Source organism: Scyliorhinus canicula, chromosome 8 (assembly GCF_902713615.1).
Source record: "Scyliorhinus canicula chromosome 8, sScyCan1.1, whole genome shotgun sequence".
Taxonomy (NCBI): domain Eukaryota; kingdom Metazoa; phylum Chordata; class Chondrichthyes; order Carcharhiniformes; family Scyliorhinidae; genus Scyliorhinus; species Scyliorhinus canicula.
The window spans coordinates 90,167,643-90,174,488 of NC_052153.1; the positions used below are offsets into that span (position 1 = coordinate 90,167,643).

General features: G+C 62.8%; 1 protein-coding gene across 8 annotated transcripts in view; it reads right to left on the minus strand.

Annotated features, from left to right (window-relative positions):
• The window catches only part of cep78 (centrosomal protein 78), a 160,618-nt gene extending 156,459 nt beyond the window's left edge, over positions 1–4,159 (minus strand). For 3 of the 8 annotated variants that reach the window (XR_005461600.1, XM_038804910.1, XM_038804911.1), the window contains exon 1: positions 3,952–4,159. The gene's annotated coding sequence lies outside the window, so the exon portion shown is untranslated. The remainder of the gene's footprint in view (positions 1–3,951) is intronic. The other 5 variants (XM_038804906.1, XM_038804904.1, XM_038804909.1 and 2 more) reach the window with 2 other exon arrangements.
• Positions 4,160–6,846: the final 2,687 nt, after the last annotated feature.

Genomic DNA, 6,846 nt, shown 5'->3' on the forward strand with positions numbered 1-6,846 from the left:
GAGGGAGGAAGTGCGGGGGAGGGGGAGGAAGTGGGGGGGGGGGGGGAGGAAGTGCGGGGGAGGGGGGGAGGAAGTGCGGGGGAGGGGGGGGGAGGAAGTGCGGGGGAGGGGGGAGGAAGTGCGGGGGAGGGAGGGGGGGTAGGAAGTGCGGGGGAGGGGGGGGAGGAAGTGCGGGGGGAGGGGGGGGAGGAAGTGCGGGGGAGGGGGGGGCGAGGAAGTGCGGGGGAAGGGGGGGAGGAAGGGGGGGGAGGGGGGGGAGGAAGTGCGGGGGAGGGGGGGAGGAAGTGCGGGGGAGGGGGGGGAGGAAGTGCGGGGGAGGGGGGGAGGAAGTGCGGGGGGGGGGAGGAAGTCGGAGGGGGGAGGGGGAGAAGTGCGGGGGAGGGGGAGGGGGAGGAGTGCGGGGGAGGGGGGAGGAAGTGCGGGGGAGGGGGGAGGAAGTGATGGGGAGGGGGGGAAGGAAGTGATGGGGAGGGGGGGAAGGAAGTGATGGGGAGGGGGGGGAAGGAAGTGATGGGGAGGGGGGGGAAGGAAGTGATGGGGGGGGGGGGAAGGAAGTGATGGGGAGGGGGGGGGAGGAAGTGGGGGAGGGGGGGGGAGGAAGTGCGGGGGGGGGGAGGAAGTGCGGGGGGGGGGGGAAGGAAGTGGGGGGAGGGGGGGGAGGAAGTGCGGGGGGGGGAGGAAGTGCGGGGGAGGGGGGGAGGAAGTGCGGGGGAGGGGGGAGGAAGTGCGGGGGAGGGGGGGGGGAGGAAGTGCGGGGGAGGGGGGGGGGGGGAAGTGCGGGGGAGGGGGGGGGGAGGAAGTGCGGGGGAGGGGGGGGGGGGAAGTGCGGGGGAGGGGGGGGGAGGAAGTGCGGGGGGGGGGGGGGAGGAAGTGCGGGGGGGGGGGGAGGAAGTGCGGGGGGGGGGGGGGAGGAAGTGCGGGGGAGGGGGGGGGGAGGAAGTGCGGGGGGGGGGGGGGGAGGAAGTGCGGGGGGGGGGGGAGGAAGTGCGGGGGGGGGGGAGGAAGTGCGGGGGAGGGGGGGGAGGAAGTGCGGGGGAGGGGGGGGAGGGAAGTGCGGGGGAGGGGGGGGGAGGAAGTGCGGGGGAGGGGGGGGAGGAAGTGCGGGGGAGGGGGGGGAGGAAGTGCGGGGGAGGGGGGGGGGGAGGAAGTGCGGGGGAGGGGGGGGAGGAAGTGCGGGGGAGGGGGGGAGGAAGTGCGGGGGAGGAAGTGCGGGGGAGGGGGGGGAGGAAGTGCGGGGGAGGGGGGGGGAGGAAGTGCGGGGGAGGGGGGGGGAGGAAGTGCGGGGGGGGGAGGAAGAGCGGGGGGGGAGGAAGTGGGGGGGGGAGGAAGTGCGGGGGGGGGGGGAGGAAGTGCGGGGGGGGGGAGGAAGTGCGGGGGGGGGAGGAAGTGGGGGGGGAGGAAGTGCGGGGGGAGGAAGTGCGGGGGGGGGGAGGAGAGCGGGGGGGGAGGAAGTGCGGGGGGGGGGGAGGAAGTGCGGGGGGGGGGAGGAAGGGGGGGGGGGGAGGAAGTGCGGGGAGGAAGTGCGGGGGGGGGAGGAAGCGGGGGGGGGGGAAGTGCGGGGGGGGAGGAAGTGCGGGGGGGGAGGAAGTGCGGGGGGGGGAGGAAGTGCGGGGGGGGGAGGAAGTGGGGGGGGGGGGGAGGAAGTGCGGGGGGGGAGGAAGTGGGGGGGGAGGAAGTGCGGGGGGGGAGGAAGTGCGGGGGGGGAGGAAGTGCGGGGGGGGGAGGAAGTGCGGGGGGGGAGGAAGTGGGGGGGGGAGGAAGTGCGGGGGGGAGGAAGTGCGGGGGGGGGGGAAGTGCGGGGGGGGGGGAAGTGCGGGGGGGGGGGGGGAAGTGCGGGGGGGGGGGGGGAGGAAGTGCGGGGGGGGGGGAGTGCGGGGGGGGGGGAGTGCGGGGGGGGGAAGTGCGGGGGGGGGAGTGCGGGGGGGGGGGAAGTGCGGGGGGGGAGGAAGTGCGGGGGGGGGGAGGAAGTGAGGGGGGGGGGAGGAAGTGCGGGGGGGGGAGGAAGTGCGGGGGGGGGAGGAAGTGCGGGGGGGGAGGAGTGCGGGGGGGGGGAGGAAGGCGGGGGGGGGAGGAAGTGCGGGGGGGGGGAGGAAGTGCGGGGGGGGGGAGGAAGTGCGGGGGGGGAGGAAGTGCGGGGGGGGGAGGAAGTGCGGGGGGGGGGGGAGGAAGTGCGGGGGGGGGGAGGAAGTGCGGGGGGGGGAGGAAGTGCGGGGGGGGAGGAAGTGCGGGGGGGGAGGAAGTGCGGGGGGGAGGAAGTGCGGGGGGGGAGGAAGTGCGGGGGGGGGGAGGAAGTGCGGGGGGGGGGGAGGAAGTGCGGGGGGGGGGAGGAAGTGCGGGGGGGGGAGGAAGTGCGGGGGGGGGGAGGAAGTGCGGGGGGGGGGAAGTGCGGGGGGGGGGAAGTGCGGGGGGGGGGAAGTGCGGGGGGGGGAAGTGCGGGGGGGAGGAAGTGCGGGGGGGGGGAGGCGGGGGGGGGAAGTGGGGGGGGGGGGCGGGGGGGGGGGGGGAAGTGGGGGGGGGGGAGGAAGTGCGGGGGGGGGAGGAAGTGCGGGGGGGGGAGGAAGTGCGGGGGGGGGAGGAAGTGGGGGGGGGGAGGAAGTGCGGGGGGGAGGAAGTGCGGGGGGGGAGGAAGTGGGGGGGGGGGGAGGAAGTGCGGGGGGGGGGGAGGAAGTGCGGGGGGGGGGAGGAAGTGCGGGGGGGGGAGGAAGTGGGGGGGGGGAGGAAGTGCGGGGGGGGGGGGAAGTGGGGGGGGGAGGAAGTGCGGGGGGGGGAGGAAGTGCGGGGGGGAGGAAGTGCGGGGGGGAGGAAGTGCGGGGGGGGGAGGAAGTGCGGGGGGGGGGAGGAAGTGGGGGGGGGGGAGGAAGTGCGGGGGGGGGGAGGAAGTGCGGGGGGGGGGGGGGAGGAAGTGCGGGGGGGGAGGAAGTGCGGGGGGGAGGAGTGGGGGGGGGAGGAAGTGCGGGGGGGGGAGGAAGTGCGGGGGGGGGAGGAAGTGCGGGGGGGGGGGAGGAAGTGCGGGGGGGGGGGGGAGGAAGTGCGGGGGGGGGGGGGGGGGGGAGGAAGTGCGGGGGGGGGGAGGAAGTGCGGGGGGGGGAGGAAGTGCGGGGGGGGGGGGAGGGGGGGGGGGGGGGAGGAAGTGCGGGGGGGGGGGAGGAAGTGGGGGGGGGGGAGGAAGTGCGGGGGGGGGGGAGGAAGTGCGGGGGGGGGGAGGAAGTGCGGGGGGGGGGAGGAAGTGCGGGGGGGGGGGAGGAAGTGCGGGGGGGGGGGGGAGGAAGTGCGGGGGGGGGAGGAAGTGCGGGGGGGGGAGGAAGTGCGGGGGGGGGAGGAAGTGCGGGGGGGGGAGGAAGTGCGGGGGGGGGGAGGAGGAAGTGCGGGGGGGGGGGGAGGAAGTGCGGGGGGGGGGAGGAAGTGCGGGGGGGGGAGGAAGTGCGGGGGGGGGAGGAAGTGCGGGGGGGGGGGGGGAGGGTAGGAAGTGCGGGGGGGGGGAGGAAGTGCGGGGGGGGGGGGGGAGGAAGGGGGGGGGGGGGGAGGAAGTGCGGGGGGGGGGGAGGAAGTGCGGGGGGGGGGGGGGGGGAGGAAGTGCGGGGGGGGGGGGAGGAAGTGCGGGGGGGGGGGGGAGGAAGTGCGGGGGGGGGGGGGGAGGGGGGGGGGGGGGGGGAGGAAGTGCGGGGGGGGGGGGGAGGAAGTGCGGGGGAGGGGGGGGGGTTTCAACTGCTGCATCCGGGAATGACCCCGGACCTCTGGATTACTCGCCAGTGACATTATCACTGCCCCCGTCTCCACAAGGCAAATCAGAGGGAATGTGCCAGTGGGGCAAAACAAAACCGCCGCTCAGGTCATCCGGAGGCTCAATTCTCGCGCTCGCCGCCCATCTCTCGTTCCATATTATAGCAAAAATCCAGGTTTTCCTCCCTGTTCGGAACAGATCGTTATATTAGTGAACAAACTCGGACTTACCCTGAATGTTCAGCGGCCGGTTTTTCGCTGCCGTTCCTCCGGCTGCCGCTGGTTTCAATCGGGACTGAGTGACTGAGGCTGCGCGTCCCCGCGCGCCTCCTCCCGCCAGCTCCAACTGCCGCTGCTCAGCATGGCGCCTGGGACTGGCCCCGCAGAGAGCAGCCAGTCTGCTGTAATATTTAGTTATTTATCATACATACTGGCTGTTGGTGTTCTCGTTTGTCCCGCCATGCAGCAGCCATTGCAAAGTAGTGTTTGCTGTTTTACATTGCGTATTGGAATCAGTGACTGGGGCGAAACTAATATTTCCTATGGTCAAGGTAATATAATTTACAATCATAAAATAAAGATATGTTTCCTCTTTTAAAATCAGCAAGAGTAAGGAGATACTAGATAAAATAATTACTTTAAACTCAACGCATATACAATAAAATATATAATTCTTATGATTCTGATAACTTTGCAGGACAGAAAAGAGGTTGTGCTGCATGCAGAACTCAAAATACCCAATTGAAAACTAGTTTATTCTGGTTCAATCATATATATATATATATACACTAATAGTCACCACGTGGCTTTTATACTCCATCTTCCTTAATGAAAAGGGTACAAAAAAGTTCAAATTTAATGCAACCTTTATATTGTTAGGATACCCTGTGTCATGATATGCAAACATGCAACCAATGAACACTCAGAATAGGACACAATCAATGGTCAGTCAGGACACTCGGGTCGCATCACCACAAGGGGGTATGACATAAACACTATAAAAGGGATGAGGCACTCACCTCCTACCTCTTTCCACAGACAGGCATCTAGAGAGTCAGACAGGGTTGATCAGCAGCGTCACACCCCAGCACGTGGCTTAGAGCAAGCTGGTACAGTTAGGCTGAGTTACTACAGTTAGATTAGCAGAGAGTCAAGCTCATTTGAGAACTCTCTTAATAGTTCAAAGATGTGGAGATGCCACAGCTTAATCGTCCAATACACACATTGAACTCATTTCAGAGTCTGGAGCATCCTTTAGTTAAGACTGCATCAAGTAGCAGCCTGTGTTTTCCGAAGCAGCATAACACAACACCCTGGGCAATTTCAGCACCACTTGACCTGGAGTGGCAACACCAGTGTAATTAGATTTATTTAAATACCAGAGGTCTGTGGTTGAGTTCAATACACTACAATCACTGGGTTTGTAACTTTAAAATACTAGTCACCTTTTATTATGAACAGTATATTTGATTAAATAAAAAATGCAACTGGCTATTGACTAGCCATTTCCCAAATCCTCCCTTTGCACACACAGATAGACAAACAAGATAGAGTGGAAAGGGAAAGAAAATAATAAAAGGATAGGGATCTTTGATTCACACGGATGGCTTCTAATCAATGTCTTTCCGAAGTTCAGGCTTTCAGTTTGGTACTTCCATTCTTACTAGCAAACTCGTCTAGCTTTCCTGCAGACTTAGCATTATTTCAGGTTCACAACAAAGGATATACTGGACACTAGATCGTTTTTTTTAACTTCAGCCCCTAAAGAACAACGGGCTGCTGGTTTTGATACACTTAAAAGATCTTCAGCTTCCACCTACAGGCAGCAGAGAGAAAAAACTGCTCCCTTCACTTATGGAAGGTTCTCTCAGAAACATCACCCAACAGGAACCATATTTAATTTCAATTCTCAAATTGGTTAACAGTTGATCATTTTCACATCACTTGTCAGCAGACATACCTTTTGTTCTGAAATCTGCAACTAATATTTTGTCAAATTGAAACTCGATCACAATGAAATCCTCCATCCTTTGTCTCACTGTGAGTTCATAGAATCATAGAATTTACAGTGCAGAAGGGGGCCATTCGACCCATCGAGTCTGTACTGCCCTGGAAAGAGCACCCAATTTAAGCCTACACCTCCACCTTATCCCAGTCACCTCACCTCACCTTTTTGGGCACCAAGGGGCAGTTTAGCATAGCCAATCCGCCTAACCTGCACATCTTTGAACTGTGGGAGGAAACCGGAGCACTCGGAGGAAATCCATGCCAACATGCGGAGAAAGTGCAAACTCTACACAGTCATCTGAGGTTGGAATTGATCCGGGGACCCTGGAGCTGTGAGGCAACGGGGCTAACCAGTGTGCCACGATGCCACCCCACACAACAGGAACCAGTCACTGGCTTGTCAGTCAGAACACTGTTCCCCCATTGATTGTCAGTTAACCAATCAAACTGATTCCCTCCAAAACCAGTTCGTCCCATCTGTTTGATGCCGAAGAGCCTGGCTTCTCCTTCTCCCAAACACAAAGCCTGAGATTACAGTATCCAGGCAAGCAGGCTGTTTTAAACTTTGAGTCTTCTGCTTTCTTCTCTACTTAAAGGCACATCCCAATTATTGATCCATGGACTAAAATAATAAAATAAATGGGAACAAAGGAAATAAACAGAAAGGACTTGTCTGTGCTGAAGGATTCGGAATTTGAGCTGAGCACGTGCACACTCACCATTTCACACTCTAATGGTCATCTTTAATACTCATTGTTTAAATTGTCAATTTTCTGTTGTGACATTTTTTGTGCTCGGCAAGTTGTTTCTTTTCCTACATAGCTTTTTTTCAAACTCATGTTCAATGTTGTGTCAAATCTTAATTGGGGCAGCAGGGTAGCATGGTGGTTAGCATAAATGCTTCACAGCTCCAGGGTCCCAGGTTCGATTCCCGGCTGGGTCACTGTCTGTGTGGAGTCTGCACGTCCTCCCCCTGTGTGCGTGGGTTTCCTCCGGGTGCTCCGGTTTCCTCCCACAGTCCAAAGATGTGCGGGTTAGGTGGATTGGCCATGCTAAATTGCCCGTAGTGTCCTAATAAAAGTAAGGTTAAGGGGGGGTTGTTGGGTTACGGGTATAGGG